This window comes from Rhodamnia argentea, chromosome 3, assembly GCF_020921035.1.
Source record: "Rhodamnia argentea isolate NSW1041297 chromosome 3, ASM2092103v1, whole genome shotgun sequence".
NCBI classification, from domain to species: Eukaryota; Viridiplantae; Streptophyta; class Magnoliopsida; order Myrtales; family Myrtaceae; genus Rhodamnia; species Rhodamnia argentea.
Window position 1 is genome coordinate 24,208,455 of NC_063152.1, and position 6,379 is coordinate 24,214,833.

General features: G+C 36.2%; 1 long non-coding RNA gene across 1 annotated transcript; it reads right to left on the bottom strand.

The window, feature by feature from the left end:
* Window positions 1-2,455: 2,455 nt before the first annotated feature.
* On the bottom strand, window positions 2,456-2,756 carry LOC125314414. Its single transcript, XR_007197911.1, has 2 exons — window positions 2,650-2,756; window positions 2,456-2,562 (listed from the first exon to the last, which is right to left on the bottom strand). It is a non-coding gene; the product is annotated as an uncharacterized LOC125314414 (long non-coding RNA).
* Window positions 2,757-6,379: the final 3,623 nt, after the last annotated feature.

Sequence of the window (6,379 nt, forward strand, 5' to 3'; positions counted from 1 at the left end):
ACGAGCATATATCGTGTCCTTAAAAGCACGCGATATTAAAGTAGAATATCGAATCATACCATCATGAGTTTACATCAATTGTATTATAAACGGAAAAAGCTTGCATATAAAAGCACGCGGGATAGACGGAAGTTTTACTGAAGATCACGTATGTCATGCTATAGTTTGAGAAAGACTTAATAATTGAGAGGAAGACGACTTGATGAGCTTTGGAAGTAATCTGGTAATGACAAGTCTAACGTGAGAAATATTTCGAGAAGTAAATAACCATAATTTGTTTTTCAAGAGGTTCTAACTGGGGAAAAAATAACCAATATTTAAAAATAGGCAATATAAATTAGTTTGAATTCCTTCCCAGTCAACAGACTACGGTTCATCTTCTTCCATTGTCACTATATATAGCATAAACTCACAAGAGAATTCATCAAATTTCTCCATAACCTCTACTAATTTAGCAAGACAAGGGAAAAGAATCAGAGAGAGAGAGAGAGAGAGAGAGTGTGTCCGGATAATGAGGCCCTGGATCCTTTGCTTAGCCATCATAGGCATGGTGGTGATCCACCACGTCGAGGCGGCCACGCCAATTTCGATGGGGGTACTTCACCCATGCCTCGGTCCCAACCCGCCACCCGGTTGCCATGCCCGCCCGCAAGACCCTCCCACTCCGGTAAATGAGTACACTCGTGGATGTCTAAAATTCAATCGTTGCCGGGGTTAACGACCATGAGCACACTCGTGGATGTATCAAATTCAGTCGTTGCCGGGGTCATCAACCATGACTATAGATCACGGATGTCGACTGTAATTTATTTGATTTATTAATATTATTGTACCTTGTTCATAATTTGTCCGATAACCGTTCAATTGAAAGAAAGTATGGAGATATATGATTGAATTATTTAAGAAGTCACGAACATAATTTATCTGATTGCATTTTTTCTTTGGAAAGGGTTGCAAGTACCCTACGTGCGTGCCATATTATTTACCCGGTCTTTCGGAGAATCCAAATTGATAAATGCACCTAAATGGAAAATCTATTCTAGGTACCACAAATGTGGGAAGGTTGCCAATTAAAGGATGATAGATAAATTAAAACACCAAAATGGAGGGCCTGTAAAGAAAGTTCAATTGTGAATATTGTACAAGTTGAAGGACTAAATTGATAGATCATGAACTTGAGAGACAGTACATGGGAAACGGACAATTGTCAATAGACTATTCTAAAAATGCCATATCTAGTTTTGTTAAATTGCTTTAATTCTACTGGATTGAATTTAACCAAACTGTTGTCCAGCTACTGTCTAAAAAAAACTATATATTATGTATCTTATGTTTTGGTTTAATTCAAACTTCAAATTCTATAGTTGCAATTAAATCTTTAATTTGAATAAGTCGCCGTATACAATAATTTTTTTTAGCACAAACGAAAAATCAAGCACCACGCTAAATGAAAAATAAAATTTCATATTTCTCATCTTCCACCTAACGATTTGGAAAATTCACTTTTGAAAAAAAAATCCCTCTTTTATCAACTAAATTAGAATTCCAATTTTAAAGATTTAGTTATGATTTTCTATTTATCTTCCGGTTCCTCAAATTTCTAGGCTAATATAGCATGTTGATGACCCATTGCGCTGTCCAATAGCTTTGTTTACTCTATTTTGTAAATTTCAGCACTTTAAATCTGTCCAGTCAGTAATGAAAATAGTTAGTTTTCTACCAAAAAAAAAATCTGACAAACAGAAAAAGGAAAAATTGTATTATCCAGCAACAAAATGAATAAGGATGTTTATCCCGTAAATCAATAAAGATTTTTATTTCTCGACCAAAAAAAAAAAAAGGATTTTTATCCCATACATCAATTCCAAAAGTAAATTATGCCAATTGACAAAATCGCAATTAATCGACAATCACTGGACTGAAAATATAAATAGATGAAATAACTGAAATATTTGAATAAATTCGATCGAAAAAAATGAAATATTTGAATAGATGCAGAAAAACTGGTCTTGATTGTCATAATTCAATGCCATAACGGACATTTGCGTTTGGGTTGTATTGCTTCAGCCAACTTCTCCAGTTTCTTCTGTACCCTTCCGAGATTAAAAGGTTTGCTGAAGGGCATGGCTTTTGATTCCCGATTCTAATTCCTCTGCTCCCGCCGACGCTGGTGCCTGAATTTGACTCTTCTGACTTTTATTTTGCACGGACACAGGCGAGAAGACACGCGTCGGACACGCTCCAACACATAATCAACGAAAGGGATAGGCTGGACCAGAGCTACAAGTCAATCCCAAAATGCTTTGATTGAGTTCCTAATGGAAAGCAGACGGCAGCTCATGCAAGATGGAATGTGCACATTACAGAAATGTGCAAATTCTCATATTACATGTGGCAACCAATTGATCATCACAGAGAAAACCCAGTTGCGAAAAGCTTCCCCTGGTTCTGTTTCTCCCCTGTGAACTTTGAATTTGCTCAACCACATCAAATTCTCAAGGTGACTAACTGAGCCGTACTAGAAAACAATTTCCACAAAGAATCGAACCCGGAGAATCTCACCTAACCCGCGATTTCTCTCTCTCTCTCTCTCTCTCTCTCTCTCTCTCTCATGACAGTACGGCAAGCGGACTAAATTCGAGCTCCTACACCCACAAACAAAAATCTTGTCGGCCTGCTACTATCCGAAGAAACGAAGAATCAAAAGCAGGTGAAAAGGAAGGGAAACCAAAAAAAAAAAAAAAAAATCGATGCTCGGTCGAAGCTTCGTCTCCTCCACAGTTTTCTCTCTCGTTCTTGGAATTTGCTTCTCCAACTGCTGGAATCGAACTTCATCATCGGCTTCCTCGTTACAGAGCTTCTGTGGCGTCGACCACTGACAGCGACCGTGACCGTGGGAAGATGCTTGATATTTTCTTTGAGCGGCAATTTGATTCCTGTCTTTTTTTTATTATTATTTTGGGAGGCCTAAAATCTATAAAATAGAAAAGAAATGCAATTATCATTTTCATGTGAATAATTTTTTTTTAATATGGTTCGTCGACAAAAAAATATTTACTAATCAAATAATTACAAATACTTTAAAACTACGAAAATGATTTCCGATCTAAATAGAGAAAATAAGAGTAAATGATACACATGGTCCCCGAACTTTAACCCCGATGTACAATATTATCTTTGAAATTTTAATTTTATTTAATGTGATACGTGAACTTTTGGTACATGTTCAATTTAATCTTGAGACAATGTGAAAATATTCAATGTACCAAAATTTTGGGAATTATATTGAACAAAATTGAAAGTCCAAAGATCACATTGGGTCAAAATTTAGAAATCGCTTGTGTCATTATACCGATAAAATCATGTTCCTCGCCAAATAATGTCTCTTACCATAAACACTTAGTAACTTCTTCAAATTCTAGCTCTTCTTCGCACAACTTGTCTCCTAATATGGAGGCGGACCGCTGGAGCTAAGTAGAGGATAGAAGCGAGAATATCGCGAGTCAAGATTTAAAAGAAACTGAAGTCGTGCCGCCGACAACAGTAATAAGTTTGGAATATCCTCGGAGCGGATTGGAAAGGTTATTTCTGCAACAAATAAATAAATTGAGTCAAATTTCAGATTAGACTTAGAATTATAAATATTCTTGCGTTGACTTTTATGGGTTTCAAGAAATTGAAGTTTTTTTTTTTCCTTTATAAATATTTGCGTTTTACATCTTATTTTTGTCTTTCCTGATGTCTTTTGTTATTTTATTCAATTGTGATGAAAGAAATAAAATTTTATATTTTATGCGGAAACGGTTTTGCTACAGAAGGAATTCATTTTCATGGCATTGAGGAGATTTACTCTTAGAAATTGAGATCCAAACCTCCAGAAACGTCTTTAGTTGCTCTCTTTAGCTCATAAGTTGACTGTGAGTGGAGATTTATTCTTTTTTCTTCTTCTTCTTCTTCTTCTTTTTTGTATTTTTTTCCTGCAATTTTTTAAATGTAAATCAAAACTTATCTAGTGATCATTGTTAAATCTACGGACATGCTTAAAGCCTTGTAGCAGCAAGGCCTATTAAGACTACCCATTGTCATAGGTGCCTATTAATATCAGCCGGTGGCTCCGCCCTAACAGGATATTTCGAGGATACGTTGGATATCCAAGACCCCTTAATGAGTTCTAACCATAAAGATAACGAGTGTAGAATCACTACTTATATGATTTTATAGCTCGAAAATTTTCAATTTCGACCTGGCAACTCAGAATTTAATATAGTCCTCAATTACAGCTTTATCAAGAAATTCTAAACCATTAGAGGAATCGAGGCTTGGAGCTCTAATCGAACGCTTTGAAAACGACGGTGATTCTAGAGTGTGTGTGTGTGTATATATATGAAGTAAGTCAAAAGTTGAAGTACTTTTTCTAGAGTATAATATGACTTGCATGTTGTAGGTGTATAATTCGTATCTTAACTTTCATAACTTTTATAAAAGCGCGAGGAGCGCGAGTTTTATTGAAATCACATGCGTGTGTCATGTTACAGTCTGAGAAAATCAAAGTGTGAGACTTAACTATTGGGAGGATGATGACTTGGTAATCTTGGGAGTAGTATATGGTCATGACAAACCTAATATGAGAAATGGTTTGAGGAGAAGTATTACTAGAAAGCAGGGACACTCTCCGAGGGCTTCCCTATTGTGTCGGACGTGTGTCGGTGTCTGATAGGCGTGCGACACTCTCCAACACTTAGTCAAAAGGTGTCGGATATCCGATACGTGGTCAATACTTTGGACAGCCAGCGACATACAAGTCTAGCATCTCGACGCGCCATTCCGACATGCACTGGGTTAATTTTAAATATTTTTATTAAATTAGGGTCAAAATATAAATCTATGAAAAATATATATACTTAAATTATATACCTAGCCATTTCAAAATTAATGTATCCAGACAACCCAAAAAAAAACCAATCGTGAATCTCTAATAGAAGAAGAATAATAAACTCACCGTTGATATGAAATTCTCTAATTTTTAAGAAATGAAGTATCGGCATGTCGTGTTGTATTGTATTGGTGCTACTTAGGAAGTATATAGTCGTAATTTTTTTTTTCGGCAATGGAAAAGATAACCACAGTAAAAAATAGGCAATGGAAATTTAGTTTGCGTTCCTCCTCAATCATAGGACTGGGGGTCAATCTTCTTCCGCCGTCACTATATATAGAGCACTGGACTCGTGCAAAGGTCCCAACCCGCCACGCGGTTGCCACGCCCACCCGCAAGCCCCTCTTGCTCCGGCAAATAAGCACGATCGGAGATGCACCAAATTCAATCGTTGCCGTGGCGATCTACCATTAGTATAGACTATAGTTCAGGGGCGTGGAGTGTCCGATTTGTCAATAAATTCGATACGGAACATGGCAAAAGTAAAATGTTCATGGCTTGTCTCGTAATAGTTCAACTGAAAGAACGGATAGAAATATATGGATTGTATAGACTATAGTTCAAGGGCGTGGAGCGTCCGATTTGTCGATAAATTCGATATGGAGCATAGCAAAAGTAAAATGTTCATGGCTTGTCTCGTAATAGTTCGACTGTAAGAATGGATAGAAATATATGGATTGAAAGGTACTTACTCTTTCACATCATATTTTGGAAGGACCTTCACAGAAAGTTCATAGTGTAAATAACATATAAGTTGGGCTTTAACGTATTCTAACTTTTTTGTCTTCCTCTTTTATATGCCCAGAAGTTCTGTTAATGGTCTATAGAAGGAAAAACAGAATATCGAATGATGCTACCATAGTCTCCCAGAACCTAAAACTCTCATTTTCTGAGTGTGCTTCACACCACAACATCTCCGTCCACTATACATCCAAACACGTTAATAAGATACTTAGGCTCCATTAGTTTTGCGAAAAGTAAATAATTTGAAAAGTGTTTTCCTAAAAATGTGATCGTTTATATTATTTTAAAAAAAATGAATGAACGAAAAATATTTTCACCATCCACGAAACTATTTAATCTCTTCCTTTCCTTTCACTTCCTTTCTTTTCTTTTCTTTTCACTTCATTTCCCTTCTGACTTAAATTAATAAAACACAGAGCGATCACAAAATTGAATCACACTCTTGCTGTTTTTGTCCCCCTTACTTCGAGCTTTCTCGATTACCCTAAACAGATGTTATACCAAAATATACACACAGATGGACCCAAGCAACATATCAATCACAACAATTCTTTGATCGGGGAGAATTGAATCATACTTTGAGGCGTGAATACACTATCTTTAAGGAAATTGTTTGCTTTACAAGGTTGCCAATGATTACTGACAAAAATTCTTCCGGATATAAAAAAAAAGTCCTCAAAATTGAGAATACCGCAGAACAAT